At 44.1% G+C, this 21,261-nt stretch overlaps 1 pseudogene; it reads right to left on the reverse strand.

Moving 5' to 3' along the window:
* Nucleotides 1-1,889: 1,889 nt before the first annotated feature.
* LOC142297201 (uncharacterized) overlaps nucleotides 1,890-21,261 on the reverse strand; it is a 56,487-nt pseudogene continuing 37,115 nt past the window's right edge.

The raw sequence follows: 21,261 nt of genomic DNA on the forward strand, positions 1-21,261 counted from the left end.
TGAACCTATATACTTCGCCTTTTTCAAAATCAGTTAGGTCCCTAATATATTTTTGATGTTTCCGATCTTTAATCTCTTTCTTCACTGTCTCAATATTTTTTTTTGTAGATTAAGTTCCAATCTTCCAAAATTAGGTTGTGTGGAAAATTGCTGTATATCTAATATCTCTTTCTCAAGCTGTTCATTGATTTTATTAAGATTTTTCTTTTCATATTCTAAGAGGTAATTCATCATCCTCAAGGAATTATCCATCCACAAATCCTCCCATCCTTTCATAAATTCCGTATCCTCCCTGTGTGTATTCAGGGCTATATGGATTCTCAGTCCTCTATATACAATCCGCTTTGTCAAATAAGTTTCCAGACTAGCTATTTCCCACCATGCCCTTGTTTGTTGTTTAAAGGTTCTGAACAGATTGCTAAATTGTGAGTTAATATCTCTTTGAGCAAAGGTAATTTCTGATTTAGAAAACACTTGAGTAGCTTCCACCCGTAAACTATCAATATTCTCTCTCTGTGACAAGAAACCTGCCATGCTATTTAAAGAACATAAATAGGGTTAACCATTGACCCTATTGACAATTTGGATTTCCTACTGAAAGCTCGTTCTTATCAGTCAGCATAGGGATTAACATTACTTTACAATTTGCCAAAGGCAATTAGATCCCCAGTTTTTACACTACACTAGTCACATTATTTTGGGGTAGGTACATCGATGATGTACTTATCCTATGGGATGGTGAGAGAAATATTTTTCAAGATTTTGTTACAATTCTGAATAATAACAAGATTGGTATGTTTTTTACCCAGGAGATTGGAAACAGAATCATTAATTTTCTAGACTTGACAATTACTATTGATGAAAGGGGGAATATACAGATGAATACTTAAAGAAAACCCACTGCAACAAATAATTTGTTGCATTTGGGATAGTTGGCAACCACCTGCTTTGAAAGCAGGTATCCCTGCTTATATATATATATATATATATATGCTTGGTATAGGACAATACATGCGAGCACGTACAAACTGCTCTGATAAGAGCTTTGGGACAGAATGTGGCAGATTATTCAGACTATTTATTGCAAGAGGATACCCTAAAAAAGTTCTGTATAAAGCTTTTAATAGAGCCAAAGGGATGAATCATGATGACCTCTTGATAGAAAATCGAGGAAGAAAATCTGATAATGCACCAGTTAGAGTAATAGGAACCTATGATGAGTGTGCCCCAGAGATCCATAGGACTCTTAAAAAGTATTGGCCTATTCTAAGAGTAGACCCTGATTTAAAGTCAGTAATTGGATCTACCCCAAATATTACATATCGTAGGGGGAAAAATTTGAGAGAATTCCTCACACATAGTCATTTTGTGCAAGGTAAAAGGAATTAGAGTAACAACATGAATTGGCTGTCGAGACTACAGGAGGGTTCTAACCCTTGCGGCACGTGCTCCTTTTGTGGTTACATGTTGAAACTTAAAGAGTTTATCAATCCTTTGGATAATCGAAGATATGTCATCAAAGATAAAACCAACTGTAAATCAAAAGGAATAATATATACAGCCAAGTGCCCGTGCAAAAAACTATATATAGGAAAAAAAATTCAAGAATTTCGGAGGAGGATCTCTAAACACATAAGCACAATTAATACCAAAGCTGACACACCATTGTCAAGACATATGAGATGCTACCATACAGAAAATCCCCTGAATTTAAAATTTTGGGGTATAAGACAGATCAGTTTAGGTGCGAGAAAAGGTAATCTGGACAGGTTGCTACTAAAGGAAGAAGGTAGGTGGATTTTTAGATTGAACTCTATGAGCCCCAATGGCCTGAATGAAGGCTTCACACACACAGCATTTATTTGACCTTTGCTGCTCTCTGTGATAATTTAGCTACTGCCATACAATATAAGATTATAGGAATATAAGAAATTTCTGTTGGACTCATAACAAGTAGGACCTATAGATTAAAGATATAAAAGATAAAATAAAACCTCAAGCTTTAGCCATGCTCCAATAATATCTCCTCTCCCAGATAAAAAGGTAGCACATTGATACAGCAACAATAGGTGTAGTATAATTGAACAATCTATGATAAAATTAAAATATTTTCATTGCCATAATATATCAATGATTAGGATATAATATCTGTCATACCAATATAGATATAGAAGTTCTCCGTCCAAAATATTCTCCCCTCTTATTTTTCATATTTTCCCTTTATTAAAGGTATATCTCTGATGGTTATCTGTGAACATGTCCAGTAAAGATAGTGATAAGAAATTCCCCTGAGTGTGTTTTTATTCTAAGAAAATATTAGGGGTTAATGTACATGTATTTACCTCTCATATAAAAGTAGGAATAGAGCAACAGAATATGTATGTATCTGAGATAGTACAAACGTTTCTTGGATATACACTTCATGATATAAAATTTCCAAAAATGCTGTTTTTGAGTTTATATATACTGTTTGTGCCTATCCTAAGTGGTGGGAGTAGGCATAGATCCCCATACAGAAGATATAAAAAGGGATACTGATCTAATCTTCTAAGTCCCAGAGAATGTGCTGTGTAATACAAAATCCTGTTTTAATACTAAAGCTGGTGTCACACACAGCGACAACGACAACGACGTCGCTGCTACGTCACCATTTTCTTTGACATTGCAGCGACGTCACGTCGCTGTCGCTGTGTGTGACATCCAGCAACGAGGAGTTGGAGTGCGAGGTACTGAAGTAAAGGGAGGCGACTGAAGATAAGTGTGGCATAGTTTTAACACGATCTCATAGTGGTGATAACTGTAGCTGTTTAAGAAGAGAAGAGTCGCCGTAAGCTGATCGATTGCTGGGACTTGCCGGGTCTCGCTGTTTGAGGACATCGCAACTTTCGCCTGTCATACGCTACATCAGCATTATGGAAGAGAAGAAAATCCACATGGTCACCTGCAACACATGCTACATGTTTACGGATCTGCCGCACAAGAAATTCAACTTCACCTGTCAAAAGTGCAAACTTGTTGCCCTCTTAGAGGAAAAGGTGCGGGGACTGGAAGAAAGAATAGCAACTTTGAAGCTAATTAAAGAACATGAGGACTTCTTGGACGAGGCAGAAGCAACAATTCAGGATATGGAAAGTGAGAAAAGCTTCAGAACACATACAGAGGCTGAAAAGTGGACACATGTGACCAAAAGAAGCCAGCGGATCAAGTGGTCGGCACCACCCACACAGCTTAGCAACCAATATGAAGCCCTCATGCTGGAGAACGAAAATGGCACAGCTCAGGATGATACCGTCTCTACAGGAGAAGACACAGTATCATCAAAAGAAGTTACTTTGTCAACAAAAGCAGAAACAAAAGACACTCAAAAGCACTCAGGAGCAACAAGCAGTGCGTCCAGAAAGAAAAGAAGAGTGGTAGTTATGGGCGACTCACTACTAAGAGGCACGGAGGCAACTATCTGCAGGCCGGACATAACCGCACGAGAAGTATGCTGCCTCCCTGGAGCAAAAATCAAGGATGTGGCCAACAGGATACCAACTATCCTCGGATCCAAGGACGAATACCCATTCCTATTGATACATGTAGGAACAAACGACACGGCAAGAAATGATCTGCCAACTATTTGTGAAGACTTTGAAATTCTGGGGAAGAAAATAAAGGAACGGAACGTACAGGTTGTTTTCTCATCAATCCTCCCAGTCGATGGCCATGGTGTCAGAAGATGGAATAGGATACTAAATTTGAACAACTGGCTACGACAGTGGTGCAGGCAGCAAGGATTTGGATTCTTATACCATGGAGTGAATTACCTCTACGATGGACTTCTCGCAAGAGACGGGATACACCTCACAAAACCTGGGAAACACACGTTCGCCAGAAGGCTTGCCACACTCATCAGGAGGGCTTTAAACTAGAAGAAGAGGGGATGGGAGAAAAAACAGCAGACAAGAACATGCAGCAGAAGGACAAACTAATCAAGGATACTAGATGCCGTAAAGAGGACCCAAGACAGGGTACTAAGAAGGAAGCTGAGAAAAGGGGAGCAAAACTTCTTTCCTGCATGCTGACCAATGCAAGAAGCCTGACCAATAAGATGGAGGAACTGGAGCTGGTAATGTATGAGGAGAAATACGACATAGTAGGAATAACTGAGACATGGTTAGATGATAGTTATGACTGGGCGGCTAACCTGCAAGGATATGAATTGTTTAGGAGGGATCGTAAAAAAAGGAAAGGGGGTGGAGTCTGTCTATATATAAAGTCCAGTTTAAAGCCCAGACTAAGAGAAGATATTCAAGAGGGAAATGAAGAGGTGGAGTCTCTATGGGTGGAGATACAAGGAGGGAAAACTAATAAAATCCTCATAGGGGTTTGTTATAAGCCACCAAATATAACAGAAACCACTGAAAATGTATTATTGAAACAAATAGACAAAGCAGCAAATCACAATGAGGTGATTATTATGGGGGACTTCAATTACCCCGATATAGACTGGGAAACTGAAACCTGTGTATCTCAGAAAGGAAACCGGTTTCTGTCAGTAACTAAGGATAATTATCTGTCCCAACTTGTGCCGGGCCCAACTAGAGGGGCAGCCCTTCTGGACTTAATTTTAAGCAACAGGCCAGATAGAATAACAGACGTACGAGTGGATGGGCACCTAGGGAATAGTGACCACAATATAATACAATTCCACTTGTCCTTTAGTAAGGTGCCTTGGAGGGGGGTTACAAAAACGCTGAATTTCAGGAAAGCAAAGTTTGATCAACTTAGAGAAGACCTTCGCCAAATTGATTGGGACAATGTCCTCAAAAATGGGAGCACAGAAAATAAGTGGGAAATTTTTAAATCAGTATTAAACACCCACTGCGAGCTAGCCATACCATACAGAAATAAAAGGGCTAGGAACAGGAGAAAACCAATGTGGCTTAATAAGGATGTAAAAGGGGCAATGAATAATAAGAAAAAGGCATTTAAAAAGCTAAAATAAGAAGGCAGCGAGGAAGCATTAAAAATATATAGAGAAAAAAATAAAATGTGTAAAAAACAAATATATTTAGCAAAAGTAGAAACTGAGAGACTCATTGCTAAGGAAAGCAAAACAAATCCCAAACTATTCTTTAATTATATAAACAGAAAAAAGATTAAAATTGATGGTGTTGGCCCTTTAAAGAATAATGAGGGTAAAATCATAGAAAGCGATGTGGGAAAAGCAAATGTTTTAAATACTTTTTTCTCAACTGTGTTCACACAGGAAAAGCATATGCCAGGGGAAATGCAGAGTGATCATGTAAATGCCCCATTAAGTATGACCTGCCTAACCCAGGAAGAAGTGCAGAACCGACTTAGTAACATTAAAATTGACAAATCACCAGGCCCTGATGGCATTCACCCTCGGGTATTAAGGGAGTTAAGTAATGTGATAGACAGGCCTCTATTCCTTTTATTTAAAGACTCTATAGAAACTGGGTCTGTTCCACTGGATTGGCGGCTAGCAAATGTGGTACCAATATTCAAAAAAGGGTGCAAAAGGGAACCTGGAAACTATAGGCCGGTAAGCTTAACATCTGTTGTGGGTAAAATGTTTGAAGGGTTTTTAAGGGATACTATTATGGAATGTCTCAATGTTAATAACTGTTTAACTCCATATCAACATGGATTTATGAAGGATCGCTCCTGTCAAACTAACCTGATCAGCTTCTATGAGGATGTAAGCTCTCACATGGACCGAGGAGAATCATTGGATGTCATTTATCTCGACTTCGGTAAAGCATTTGACACTGTCCCACATAAAAGACTGCTAAGTAAAATGAGAAAGCTTGGGCTCGGGGAAAATGTGTGTAGATGGGTAGGTAGCTGGCTTAGTGGTAGAAAACAAAGAGTGGTTATTAATGGTGCATACTCAGATTGGGCCAGGGTTACTAGTGGGGTGCCACAGGGGTCTGTATTGGGCCCCCTACTATTTAATATATTTATTAATGATCTGGTGGATGGTTTACAGAGTAAAATATCAGTATTTGCAGATGATACAAAACTATGTAAGGTAGTTAACACAAAGGAGGACAGTTTGCAACTACAGATGGACTTGAGTAAATTGGAAAATTGGGCTGAAAAATGGCAAATGAGGTTTAACACAGATAAGTGTAAGGTTATGCACATGGGAAGGAGAAACAGATGCTACGATTACTTACTAAATGGGAAACTGCTGGGGAAATCAGACATGGAAAAAGACTTAGGCATCTTAGTGAATAAGAATCTAAATTGGAGTGCCCAGTGTCAGGCAGCAGCCACCAAAGCAAATAGGGTGATGGGATGCATTAGAAGAGGTCTGGGGGCACGAGATGAAAACATCATTCTCCCTCTGTACAAATCACTAGTCAGACCACACTTGGAGTATTGTGTGCAATTTTGGGCGCCGGTGCTGAAGAAAGACATTACTGAACTTGAAAGGGTTCAGAGGCGGGCTACTAAAATAATAAATGGAATGGGTGCATTACAATACACGGAAAGGTTATCAAAATTAGGTCTATTTACTCTAGAAAAGAGAAGACTTAGGGGAGACCTAATAAATATGTACAAATATATCAGAGGGCCATATAGAGATCTCTCCCATGATCTGTTTGTACCAAGGACTATGACAAGAACAAGGGGGCATTCTTTTCGATTGGAGGAAAGAAAATTCCTACATCAGCATAGAAGAGGGTTCTTCACGGTAAGAGCAGTGAGGCTCTGGAACTCTCTTCCTGAGGAAGTGGTGATGGCCAACTCACTGAATGAATTTAAGAGAGGAATGGATGCATTTCTTGTTAGCAAAAGTATAGAAGGTTATAAATAGCATAATCTTACAGGTAGATAGAAGAGCGACCAAGATTATTAGAGGAATGGGTGGGCTGCAATACCAAGACAGGTTATTAAACTTGGGGTTAGTTAGTTAGGAAAAACAAAGGCTTAGGGGGATCTAATCACAATGTATAAATATATGAGGGGACAGTACAGAGACCTTTCCAAAGATCTCTTTACACCTAGGCCTGCGACTGGAACACGGGGGCATCCGCTACGTCTTGAGGAAAGAATGTTTAATCATAATCACAGATGAGGACTCTTTACTGTACGAGCAGTGAGACTATGGAGCTCTCTGCCGTATGATGTTGTATTGAGGGATTCACAAGTAAAATTTAAGCAGAGCCTGATCGCATTAATTGAAAAATATAATATTACCAGTTATGTATATTGGATTTTATGACAGGGTGTTGATCCAGGGAACTAGTCTGATTGCCGTATGTGGAGTCAGGAAGGAATTTTTTTCCCCATTGGAGCTTATTTGACACATTGGGGTTTTTTTGCCTTCCTATGGATCAACATGTTAGGCTACGGGTTGAACTAGATGGACTTAGAGTCTCCCTTCAACCTTAAAAACTATGAAACTATGAAACGACCTGGCCCCTGCTGTGAGGTCGCCGGTCGTTGCTGAATGTCCAGCTTCATTTTTTGGTCGTCACTCTCCCGCTGTGACACACACATCGCTGTGTGTGACAGCGAGAGAGCGACGAAATGAAGCGAGCGGGGAGCAGGAGCCGGCGTCTGGCAGCTGCGGAAAGCTGTAACCAGCGTAAACATCGGGTAACCAAGGGAAGACCTTTCCCTGGTTACCCGATATTTACCTTCGTTACCAGCCTCCGCCCTTGCTGCCAGTGCCGGCTCCTGCTCTGTGCACATGTGGCTGCAGTACACATCGGGTAATTAACCCGATGTATACTGTAGCAAGGAGAGCAAGGAGCCAGCGCTAAGCAGTGTGCGCGGCTCCCTGCTCTCTGCACTGTGACATGTAGCTGCAGCACACATCGGGTTAATTAACCCGATGTGTACTGTACCTAGGAGAGCAAGGAGCCAGCGCTAAGCGCGGCTCCCTGCTCTCTGCACATATAGCGACGTTATGATCGCTGCTGCGTCGCTGTGTTTGACAGCTAAGCAGCGATCATAACAGCGACTTACAAGGTCGCTGCTACGTCACAGAAAATGGTGACGTAACAGCGACGTCGTTGTCGCTGTCGCTTAGTGTGAACCCAGCTTGAGTCTTAACGCATGCGTGATGAGAGATAACAGTGCTTTAATGTTCTAAGTCCAGGAGCACGCGCGGTGTGATTATCTCTTAGTAAACACAGGGGCATACCAGGAGCAAGCACAGTGTGTGTAACCTGACATAAAAACGGGATGACATAGAGGACTTTGACCTGGACAGAGATAATATCATGATAAGAGATGTAATCTCACTGGCTAGGCTTAATAGATCCTGATTGGATTTTAACCTCAGAGACTGAAATATGAAGTTGGTCAGTCTGGCCAGTGAGATGGAGGAGCTGAGGAGAGACAGATATAAGAACGAATAGCGATCCAGAAAGAATTGAAGGTAATATACCCCTCTAATAGTGATTGGCTATAGAGTGTTAGGTTGACCTAACAGTCACAGCTGTTGCCAGCGATGTCCGAATGCAGAGAGGGTACCAGTGATCCCCCCCCCCCCCTCGGCTATTCCAGCTCTCAATAAAAACATGCAGACGCTGTTATACACATAAGACTGGAGATGTGTGACTCCGAATAGAAAATGTATTATTTTGTTTACATTACAAGGATATACAAAGTTGATTAGGGCGTAACTATGCAACATACATATTCATTAATCTACATTCATTAAGGCGTGGATTGCTTATTCCCAGCAAGAGAAATTCACATAATGACTTATACTCCCATAATAATCTATAACGTTCTTCTTCCCATAACAAGATGTTTGTCAGTCGTTTCTAAGTCAAAACATTCTGCGTCCTTGAGGTTGGTTTCATAGTTTATCACGTAAATAAGTCTGGTTTGGTCTTGCAAGGGAGAATGAATTTCTATTATTTTGTAAGTCAGTGAAAAAGGTTAACTCTTTCCTCACAATCCCCCCTATTGGAGTGATTCATGGACAGGGGGCCATCGAGAAGCTGTGGACTATGGAGAGAGCAGGCTAGCCTCCAGATACTTTCTGAGCCGCGGGTTGCTCAGGGAGTGTCGTCTCACATCCGTCACCCAGGACTGCCTGTATGCCTCTCGATAGGAGTCTCATCATGATACGCCAAGGTGATTTCTAGAAAAAAAGAGTAGAGAAGAGAAAAAAACGCATATTAGTGATTTCATACAGGTGCTGAATAATCATTGTATCTACATTGCTTCAAGCAGCGGGAAAACAAAGCCATTAGCAACTTGAACACTACATAAGCAACTAGTAAACAGAGTAACACTTGGAACACTGATTGCAGTATCCCCATGAAAGATCCTCCTATTCCCTTAAACCAGTTTGCAGGGTTGAACATTGAAAAGGTATTGCTCCACCAAGCATCTGAGCTTCTGAGTACCTCCTCATCATGTTTTTTCCTCAGCTTTTGTATCTCAGTTAAACTGGCTTGGTCTTTAAAGGTTCCTTTTGGATCTATGTAGTGACAACAGCTGGGGCCTACCACTTGGCACATCCCCCCTTGGGCTGCAGTGAGGTAATCCAGTACCAAAGTATGTTGGTTGGTTACAATGATTAATTGTCTCTGTATGTCAATGGTACTATTTACTGCTTGGAGAACCTCAAAAATTTGATCATCAAGATAGTCAGTGCTGTCCACCAACTTACCATACATCTGCATTATCATGGGATAGATAAAAAGAAAGCTGAAACATGTGTTGACATGACTCATTTGAATCACATGGGGTCGGCCACTAGGCCTGTCTTGGTTGTCTGCCGCTCTCTTTACCAGTAGGTGGAGAGGCATTTTCCCTGCCGGTATATCAGTGGTATTGATAATGAAGGTGGCAGGGGTCAAACGGGCCAAGGTGCAGGTGCCATTTACTCCTACTGGTAGCCATTTGTAGGCATTGTAACCACAAATCCAGTAGGTCTGCGGTGGGATATCCCAGATGGCAGAATGTTGTAATATGAGTCTATGTACTATATCTATAAAGGCCGATATGTTTCTGAGCATACACCATCCGGAAAGTTGGCCTAGGGGACTACAATACCCTGCGGATGGTTCACCACAGGTTTCTCGGCCAGGCACATATGGGTCAGAATCATTGCACCATAAATTTCCGGGTTGGGAGTAACAAGTATCATTTGTGCCTTCTGGAAACAATGAATTGTATACCCACCCATGGTCATGCAGATGTCTCTCTAACAGCAAGGGGTTAAATGCATCTTTACTGTCAGAGGTTCACCAAAAACTTATTTTGATTCCTTCTGTTGGAATCTTGCACATAGTAGGTGTTTTTGTGTAATTACGGGGTACCCAGCTGCTTCCTTCAAAGGCTAAATATTGCTGGGTTCCGGGAAGGCCAGTAGTAAGATTGCCTTGCCACCAGGGGAAATCTACCCACCCTACGATTGGTATGGGCACACTAGTGTTCCACAATTTTTGATACTTGGTGTCATTGACTGATAGTCTGTTGTAACAGCCTCCCCATTGAAACACTTCGTTTATTGGGACTGGTATGGCTAAGTATGGCATGGAAGAGGCTGTCACAGGTGCGTGTGTACATATCCAGCAGTCTGTGATCTCAAGTTTTTCAGCTTACACTTCATGATGGGTCTCAAATGAATTCTGCCATGGTGTAGAAGGCCCCAAAAAGGGAGTACACATAGAAATACTTATCAGCAGTATTAGGCCTTCTTGCAGTGGCTGGCATGGACCCATGTCGATCTCCCCTCAAGTTTGACGGAGGTTGGAGTGGTCAGCTGGACAGTCAAAGGCCCTTCGAATCGTGGCTCAAGGATCTTTCTCACGTGCTTCTTTAGGTAGACCCGGTCACCAGGCTTTAGAGAGTGGGTTCCTGGAACGGCATTAGGATCAGGTAGAAAAGAGTAGACCCTTTGGTGGGTTTCAGTTAGTCTCTTCTGCAGAGAAACAACATAAGACGTTAGGCTATCACATTGCAGGTGTAACTCCTGCGGGAAATAGCATCCTAATCTGGGTGCACTACCAAAGAGTATTTCAAAGGGTGAGAGCCTGTGCTTTCCCTGCGGGGTAGTCCTTAAAGAGTAAAGAGCTATGGGGAGACATTCTGTCCATGGTCTACCAGTCTCCTCCACTGCCTTGGCTAGTTTGAGCTTTAGAGTTCCATTTAACCTTTCCACTTTCCCTGATGACTGTGGGTGGTAAGGCGTGTGTAAGGCTGACTGAATGCCTAACAGGGCACAGGTGTTCTGGAAAACTTGTCCAGTGAAATGAGTACCTCGGTCCGACTCTATGACTTCAGGGAGTCCAAACCGAGGCACCAGCTCACAGGCCAATTTTTTTGCTGTAATTCGGGCCATGGCTGAGCTTACAGGATAGGCCTCTGGCCATCCTGAGAAGAGGTCTACACAGACAAGTACAAACTCGTAGATGCCATGTTTTGGCAACTGTATATAGTCTATTTGTACTCTTTGAAATGGGGCAAACGTCTTTGGCATGTGTCTTTGCGGGGTTTTAGTTAGCTGGCCTGGATTGTGTTGTTGACAGATGTGACAAGCTTTTATTCTCTGGGAGGCGTATTGTCTGAAGCCGGGGGCTACCCAATATGGTTGCATCTGGTTCATGATTGAGTTTGTGCTACCGTGTGTGTGGGGTAGTGGAGTACTTGGAAAATCGCAGGGAACCAACTGCGTGGCAGGACGGAAAGTCAGTTTAGGTGCCAAATAACCTCCACCTTTTCTGTCCCCTTGGCCCGCCATCCGGCCTTTTCTTCCTCAGAGGCGTTTTCTTGTGTATCAAAGAGGTTCTGCATTTCTTCCTCCGTCGTTGACACTGTTTCCGTCTCCTTCAAAGGGAGTAAGGCTGCTTGTTTTGCTGTTTGATCGGCCAAGCGATTTCCCCTTGCCTCGGGTGTTTGAACCTTGGTGTGGGCAGCAACCTTTATGATTGCTAGCTCCTTTGGTATCAAGACTACTTCCATTAGTTTCTTCACTGAGGCTCCATGCCTGATGGGATTTCCTGTTGCTGTGAGGAATCCTCTAGTCTGCCAGATAGTGCCAAAATCGTGCACAATGCTGTATGCATAGGCTGAGCCCGTGTAGATGTTCGCTGTTCGTTCTTCCAGAAACTCAAATTGCCCAGATGAGGGCGAGAAGTTCTGCTTCTTGAGCAGATATGCGTGGAGGTAGCGGTTGTTTGGCTAAGACTGCATATAGAGTCACTACTACAAATCCGGTGTGGAACTTGCCTGCTTCATCAGCGTATCTGCTACCATCCACAAAAAGTTCAAAGTCTGGATTTGTAAGCGGTGTTGCCTGAATATTGTGCAGGGGCTTTGCCTCATGTTCAATGAGTTCCTGACAATCATGATCAAATGGTGCGCTGGTATGTTTGTCACTCTCTTCTGTCCTCTCTTCTGTCCCCCCTTCTAAACTTGTGAAGATCAGCAAGATTTAGACTTGTAACTCGAGCAAATGAGATGTTTGGGGGTAGCAACAGCATGCACTGAAGTCTGACTTGTCTTGCCATGGAGAGATGTTTCAACTGCACTTGATTGAGAACAGCATAGATGTCATGGCTGGTAAGGATGGTAGTCGGGAAATCGAGTGAGATTTCAGATGCTTTCTGCAGTATGTTTGAAACTGCTGTAACAGCACGGACACAGGTTGGTGCTGCTTTGGTGACGTTGTCAAGTTGAGAGGAGTAGTACCCGATTATGTGATGTTTGTCCGTCTTCTGGGTGAGTACTCCTACGGCAAATCCTTGAAGCTCTGCTACGAACAGATTAAAGGTGAGATCATAGTTTGGTAGTGCCAGAGCAATCAATCACTAGTTCCTTGAGCTTTTGAAAGTTTTGTCGAGCTTCTTCTGTAAGGGAGAAAGGAACATTCTTTGTGCAATCATACAGCGGTTGCATGAGTAGTGATGCATTAGGAATCCACTGTCTGTAGAATGATATTAGTCCTAAAAATCCTCTGAGCTGTTTGAGATTCCTAGGAATGCTTGCTTTCCTGATAACTCCTTGTCTGTCTGGGCTGAGGTGTTTTTGTCCCGCAGAAAGGCAATGACCCAGGAAAGTGACCTTTGTTTCCCAGAATTGCAATTTATCTCTGCTTGCTTTGCATCCTACTTCTGCCAGAAAGGCAAGAAGACTTATTGAAGCCGTTATACATTTTTCTTCACTGGGGCAGCACAGTAGTAAATCATCCATGTACTGAAGAAGGACACAGTGTTCAGGGGGCTCCCAGCCCTGAAGCACATTGCTCATTGCCTGAGTATATAGCGTAGGAGAATGTTGCATACCTTGAGGCAGGCGTGTCCATGTATATTGATTTTGCTTGTGCGTGAATGCAAAGAAATCTTGGCATGCTGGTGTGACGACATGGACTCTCATGGGTTAAAGTTTCTTAAAATTCAGCCAGACAGGATGATAGATTGTTTATAGACAGGGGATAAGTCCCTCATTGTTTTTACAAGACTCTTGTGGACTCATGTAATTGTGTTGGCCACTGAAAGCCAGACGTATTGTGTCTCCAGACTTTTCCAGGAATCATTGTATTGTAGTTGTGTATTGCTAATGTGATTACCTTAGTAGCCATTTGTGACGACATGGACTCTCATGGGTTAAAGTTTCTTAAAATCCAGCCAGACAGCATGATAGATTGTCTATAGACGGGGGAGAAGTCCCTCATTGTTTTTACAAGACTCTTGTTGACTCAATGTAATTGTGTTGGCCACTGAAAGCCAGAGGTATTGTTCTCCAGACATTTCCAGTAACCATTGTATTGTAGTTGTGTATTGATAATGTAATTACCTTAGTAGCCATTGTCTAGTCTAGTCGGTGACTCCCAGTTTACATGTACACCCTCAGTCTTTCTACCCATATCATTTAAATGAACATTGTCTATGCAGCTTGAGATTCATCCAATGGGAGAGGTGATCTTGTCCAACCAATCGATGAGGACGCAGTGTATCTAAGTGGAAGGCTGTGGCTATAAAAGGGACTTCTTTAAGCCACCAGGGTTGTTGATGGATGCTGATGGATCCAGTCTAAGCTCTTTGGAGCTGACTAGAAGATCAGGATTAGAGATGAGCGAACCGGTCCCGGTTCGGCTCGAGGTCGGCTCGCCGAACGGAGGTCCCGTTCGAGTTCGGTTCGTCGAACGTTCGACGAACCGAACTCGAACCAATAGGCTATAATGGGAGGCAATCACAAACACATAAAAATGCATTATAAATGTACACAAACAGTTAATAAACATTGCCATAACACTTACCGGTCCTCGCGATCCCTTCTGCACTCTGTCTCCTGCCGCTATTCCATCCGATGATCGCTGAATCCTCCCGGTGACGGCACTGCCAGCAGAGATGCAGGACCTATCGTGACGTCAAAATAGCCATGTGACCAGTCACGTGGCTATTATCTCATTGGCTACAGACTGGTCACATGACTATGACGCATCATGTAGGACCTACGAGTGCATCTCTCCGGTACATGGTGCACATATGTGTATCGCCGTGTACCGGCGACATGCTCTAGCACACGGTCGACTCCCCGTTCCGTTAGGGACCGGCTGACACAGCCGGTCATTAACGGAGATCACCGTTGCCATAGCTACGCAGTTAGCGGTGACGTCACCGCTAACCGCGGCTCCGAGAGCACCGTTGCTATGGTAACGCGTCTGTCAGCGTTACCGCTGTTACCGCTGACAGCCAGCACTGATCACTCACGGAGTGAAGGCTGCACGCTGCTTCCCGATTGTAGTGAGGATTGTAGTGAGGATGAGGTTCCCCAGCCCATGATGGGCTGGTGAATCTCATCCTCACTATAATCGTCACTACTACTACACTAGTGAGGATTGTAGTGAGGATGAGGTTCCCCAGCCCCAAGTGATGAGCTGGTGAATCTCATCCTCACTACAATCGTCACTACTACTACACTAGTGAGGATTGTAGTGAGGATGAGATTCCTCAGCCCATGATGGGCTGGGGAACCTCATCCTCACTACAATCGTCACTACTACTACACTAGAAAGAAAGAAGACAGAAGAGCAGGATCGTGGAGGGCTGACGGGGGTAATAAAGATGGAGTCTCTAATGTGTCTGTGTATTTATTTCTATTAAAGTATTTTTTCTCTGTGTGGTGTTTTTTTTAACCCTTTATTGGAGATTCTTAATAGCCGGGTCAAACGTGCCTGACATTAAGAATCTCTGGCTTAATACTAGCTAGTAAAACAAAGCCAGTATTAACTCATGATTACCCAACAAGCCACCCGGCTCCAGGGCTGTTGGAAGAGTTGGATACAGCGCCAGATGATGGCGCTTCTATGAGAGCGCCATTTTCTGGGACGGCTGCGGACTGAAATCCGCAGCAGAGGCGCCCAGAAACCTCGGGCTAACCTGTGCTGAGGATTCCAATCCCCAGCTGCCTAGTTGTACCCGGCTGGACACAAAAATGGGGCGAAGCTTACGTCATTTGTTTTTTAATTATTTCATGAAATAAGTGAAATAATTAAAAAAAAAACGGGCTTCCCTATATTTTTGGTTCCCAGCCGGGTACAAATAGGCAACTGGGGGTTGGAGGCAGCCCGTGGCTGCCTGCTGTACCTGGCTAGCATACAAAAATATGGCGAAGCCCACGTCATTTTTTTGGTGGGCAAAAAAATTCTGCATACAGTCCTGGATGGAGTATGCTGAGCCTTGTAGTTCTGCAGCTGCTGTCTGCTCTTCTCCATACAGACAGACAGCAGCTGCAGAACTACAAGGCTCAGCATACTCCATCCAGGACTGTATGCAGAAGTTTTTTGCCCCCTGAAAAAATTATGTGGACTTCGCCATATTTTTGTATGCTAGGCAGGTACGGCTGTGCCCAACCCCAGTTGCCTATTTGTACCCGGCTGGGAACCAAAAATAAAGGGAAGCCCTTTTTTTATTATTTCATGAATTTCATGAAATAATTAGAAAACAAATGACGTAGGCTTAGCCCCATTTTTGTGTCCAGCCAGGTACAACTAGGCAGCTGGGGATTGGAATCCGCAGCACAGGTTGGCCTGAGCTTTCTGGGCCCCACTGCTGCGAATTGCAGTCTGCAGCCGCCTCAGAAAATGGCATTTTCATAGAAGCGCCATCTTCTGGCGCTGTATCCAACTCTTCCAGCACCTGCCTGCTATACCTGGCTAGCATACAAAAATATGGCAAAGCTCACGTCCTTTTTTTGTAGTTTTTTGGCAAAAAAAATAAAAAATGCTTCCCTGGATTTTCCATTGCCAGTGAAGGTAACACCAAGCAGTGGGGGTTAGCAGCCAGTAGCTGCTTGGATTACCCTTAGCTAGCAATACAAAAAATTCAGCGGGAGCCCATATATATTTTTTTTAATTATTTATTTAAATAACTAAAAATAAAATGGGCTTCCCTGTATTTTGATTGCTGGACATCACAGTGCTGTAAAAATAAATCTTTAAAAAAATGACGTAGCGCTCCGCGGTATTTTTGATTCTCAGCGCAGATAAAGCAGACAGCTATGGGTTGCCACCCCCATCTGCCTGCCGTTACCTTGGTTGGCAATCAAAATACAGGGAAGCCCATTAATTTTTTCTATTTAAAAATAGTTAAAAAAAAAAATGACGTTGGGTCCCCCCATTTTTGATAGCCAGCTAGGGTAAAGCAGACGGCTGTAGCCTGAAAACCACAGCTGGCAGCTTTACCGTGGTTGGGAATCCAATGTGGAGGTCCCCTCAGGCTCTTTTTTATAATTATTTTATAAATATTAATAATTACACAATAAAAGTAGGGTCCCCCCCAAATTGGATCACCAGCCAAGGTAAAGCGAACAGCTGTGGTCTGGTATTCTCAGGGTGGGAAGGTCCATAGTTATTGGGCCTTCACAGCCTAAAAATAGCAGGCCGCAGGCACCCCAGACGTGGCGCATCCACTAGATGCGCCAATCCTGGCGCTTCACCCCAGCTCATCCCGTGCCCTGGTGCAGTGGCAAACGGGGTAATAAATCGGGTTGATACTAGCTGTAAAGTAACCTGAGATCAAGCCCAGCAGTTTGTGATGTCATGGCGTCTATTAGATACTCAACATCATAAACTGTCAGTACTAACAAAAAAAAAAAAAAAAAAAAAAAATCGACAAAAGAAATTTATTTGAAAAAACAGTCCCCAAAACATTTCCTCTTTCACCAATTTATTGTAAGAAAAAAAATAAAGGGGTCCCACGACGACTCTGGACCGTCTAGAATATGGGGGGGAGACACTCAGGGAACGTATCCCCCATTTTCTAGGAGTGCGGACCCTTCATGTGAGGAGTGTGGGTGCAATGAATCTGCACTCACTCTTCTCGGGTCCACAGCAGCAGAGTCCATGTTGTAATGTGGAGAATAAGTGGAGAAAAAGTGGAGAAAAAGTGGAGAAAAAGTGGAGAAAAAGTGGAGAAAAAGTGGAGAAAAAATGGAGAAAAAGTGGAGAAAAAGTGGAGAAAAAGTGGAGAAAAAGTGGAGAAAAAGTGGAGAAAAAATGGAGAAAAAGTGGAGAAAAAGTGGAGAAAAAGTGGAGAAAAAGTGGAGAAAAAAATGGAGAAAAAAATGGAGAAAAAGTGGAGAATAAGTGGAGAATAAGTGGAGAATAAGTGGAGAATAAGTGGAGAATAAGTGGAGAATAAGTGGAGAAAAAGTGGAGAAAAAAATGGAGAAAAAGTGGAGAAAAAGTGGAGAAAAAGTGGAGAATAAGTGGAGAATAAGTGGAGAAAAAGTGGAGAAAAAAATGGAGAAAAAGTGGAGAAAAAGTGGAGAAAAAGTGGAGAAAAAGTGGAGAATAAGTGGAGAAAAAGTGGAGAAAAAGTGGAGAAAAAGTGGAGAAAAAAGTGGAGAAAAAGTGGAGAAAAAGTGGAGAAAAAGTGGAGAAAAAGTGGAGAAAAAAAATGGAGAAAAAGTGGAGAAAAAGTGGAGAATAAGTGGAGAATAAGTGGAGAAAAAGTGGAGAAAAAAATGGAGAAAAAAATGGAGAAAAAAATGGAGAAAAAGTGGAGAAAAAGTGGAGAATAAGTGGAGAATAAGTGGAGAAAAAGTGAAGAAAAAGTGGAGAAAAAGTGGAAAAAAATGGAGAAAAAAATGTAGAAGAAGTGGAGAAAAAATGTAGAAAAAGTGGAGAAAAAATGGAGAAAAAGTGGAGCACCCTTTGCCTTTCATGTGGCACTAAGGGGTGCTTAGCTTTGTATTTAGCCAAAAAAATGAAAAAAAAAATGACGTAGAGTTCCCCCTAGTTTTGTAGCCAGCTAGGGTAAAGCAGACGGCTGCAGCCTGCAGACCACAGCTGGCAACCTCACCTTGGCTGGTAATCCAAAACTGAGGGCACCTCACGCTGTTATTTTAAATTAAATAAATAATTAAAAAAAAAACACGTAGGGGTCCCCCAAAATTGGATCACCAGCCAAGGTAAAGCAGACAGCTGGGGCCTGATATTCTCAGACTAGGGAGGTCCATGGTTATTGGACTCTCCCCAGCCTAAAAATAGCAGGCCGCAGCCGCCCCAGAAGTGGCGCATCCATTAGATGCGCCAATCCTGGTGCTTCGCCCCAGCTCATCCCGCGCCCTGGTGCGGTGGCAAACGGGGTAATATATGGGGTTAACACCAGATGTGTAATGTCACCTGGCATCAAGCCCTGGGGTTGGTGAGGGCAGGCGTCTATCAGATACCCGACATCACCAACCCAGTCAGTAATAAAAAAAAATAGACGACAAACACATTTTTATTTGAAAAAACACTCCCCAATACATTCCCTCTTTAACCAATTTATTAGAATGAAAAACAAATCCAGGTCTGGTGTAATCCAAGGGGTTGCCATGACGATCCACACTGTCCCAGTCAATGAAGAGCAGGATGTTCCCCATTGGCTGGGAGAGCAGTGCAGTGACCTGAGCTAACATCAATGGGTCAGCCCAGGTCACTGTGGGGGATGACAAGTGCTGCTGTCAGCGAGGTACATTACCTGCGCTGATCTCCAGCACACTGACAGCCCCTGTCACTGAATTCAATGACCGGCGCCTTCACACCAAGTATCGCGAGAGGCCCGTGACGTCACCGCTAGTCAGTCTCGGGTCGGAAGCGAGAGAAGGTGATGTGACAAGCGGCGGCCATGGAGGACAGTGACAGCGCTGAGGTCGGGATGGCGGGACTTCATCAACGCAGGTAAGCCGAGCGGGGGGGGGGGTTGGGGGTGTGTGTGTGTGTGTGTGTGTGTGTGTGTACATGCCGCGGGCAGGAGGGGGCGGAGCGAGATGAGCGGGGAAGTGTGGGCTTCCTGCACGTAACAAAGATAATCATCGGGTTACTAACCAAAGCGCTTTGCTTGGATACCCGATGATTATCTTGGTTACCAGCTTCTGGCAGGCTGCCAGCGATGGCTCCTGCACACTGTAGCTGTAAAAAGCCCTGCTTTTTGATGCTAGAACCGTTCTCGAACGTATCTAGAACTATCGAGCTTTTGCAAAAAGCTCGAGTTCTAGTTCGATCTCGAACAGCCCCCAAAATCACTCGAGCCTAGAACTGGAGAACCTCGAACCGCGCTCAACTCTAATCAGGATATCTTATGGCTTCAATCTAGGGACTCCGGATCCGGTTGGAGACCATATCCACAGCCTAGGGATTTCGACTCCGGCTGCCAGGATTTTAACATCAAACCAGGACTACCTAAGGAGGACACTCAGGTTGGGACAGTTCAGTCACCTGTTACAGACTTTGCAGACCTCAGACAGCTTGGAACCTGTGAGGCATGGACATTCTAATCCCTGGTGAGCCAGCGGAAGGGTAAGACTCTGTTGCCGGTTACATTTGTGTGTTTTGCTGGTTATGTGTTATGTACCGTTAATTGTTTGGGGATCCAATAAAGTCTAATTATTGTGCTTCCCTCACCCTGTGTTGTCTGAGTAGTGTTACGCCCACGGTTAAGGAGGCCGGCGTTCAGTTGGGATGAGCCCTGAGCCACGCGGTCTTTCTAAAGGCGGCGGGTTTTAGTGGACGAGAGCACCCACTGACCCCCGTGTCTCCACAATTGGTGGCAGCAGTGGGATACTACTCAGCCTGGTTTACCCAGGGGAGCTGCAGTGGACTGGTGTTTTCGGACACCGTCCAGGGCTCAACAACCAGGGAGGCACATAAGCATACCCAGCAGGCCATAGGGGAGGCATTCAGGTTTCGGACGCTGCCATGTCCAACCCCACCAGCTCAGCCATGGGACAAGGACCAGAGAGGAGTTACGACCGCAGCAGTAAATGGATGCTACAGGATCTGTGCCAGATGCGAAAGATTGACTACAGGAACACTGACACTCGGTCAGACTTGATCCAGAAATTAGTCCGTTGGGATGCCCAGAATGATGCAGAGGATGATGAGGACACTGCCGTTGTGGTATCAGAGGAGGTAAATCCTGTATCTCATCCTAGATCCAGTGACAGTCTGGAAACAAACCAAACCCAAGCAGACCGAGTCAAGGAATTGTTTACTGCATTGGGGCCTGAAGCTTCAAGGGAAGAGAGGGCTCATGTTCTGCAATTCGTGTTTGGATTTCCAATTTCCTCACCATCAGCACCTACCTCCAGGATAGACCACCACCAAGGAAGTCATCTTCGCTACAGGGATGTGCCAGTGTTTTATGATTCCAGCACTGAGATAGATGAACACTTGCAAAACTTTGAGATGCTAATGCGTATGCACCAGGTGCCCACAGATGAGTGGTCCAAATACCTGTGGACAAGCTTGCCGGTCCGGGCCCAGGAGGCTGTCCGATCACTTGGGCCTCAGGACTGCTTGGACTACGGAATTATTAAGGACACTTTGTTGGCCGTTTTTACCATAACACCCGAGAGACATCGCACTAAGTTCCGGACTATGTCTCGCCAGGGTGTCTCGTACGTCGAATTTGGCAGTCAACTCCGACGACACTGTAATCGCTGGCTCGATGGTCGGGCTGCCCACTCCGCTGCTGCCCTCTGTGATGTGATAGTGCTTGAACAGCTGCTGGTGCAGATGGACCCGGAAATCCGAGAATGGGTAGCTGACAGGAAGCCCGACACCCCAGAGCAAGCAGCGCGATTGGCTGACGAATTTACAGCCAACCGACCCAGCTGGAGGCCCATTAGGTCCCTCAACCATGGATCCAAGTGACCCCCAGACTCACGTGCTGGACTAACTCGTTACCCCACAGAAGCCCCAACAAGACAAAGGTTTACCAACAGGGTGGGTGACTTGTCTAACCCACGGCGCTGTTATACGTGTGGGCGCCTTGGACACAT

Source organism: Anomaloglossus baeobatrachus, chromosome 3 (genome assembly GCF_048569485.1).
Source record: "Anomaloglossus baeobatrachus isolate aAnoBae1 chromosome 3, aAnoBae1.hap1, whole genome shotgun sequence".
Lineage (NCBI taxonomy): Eukaryota > Metazoa > Chordata > Amphibia > Anura > Aromobatidae > Anomaloglossus > Anomaloglossus baeobatrachus.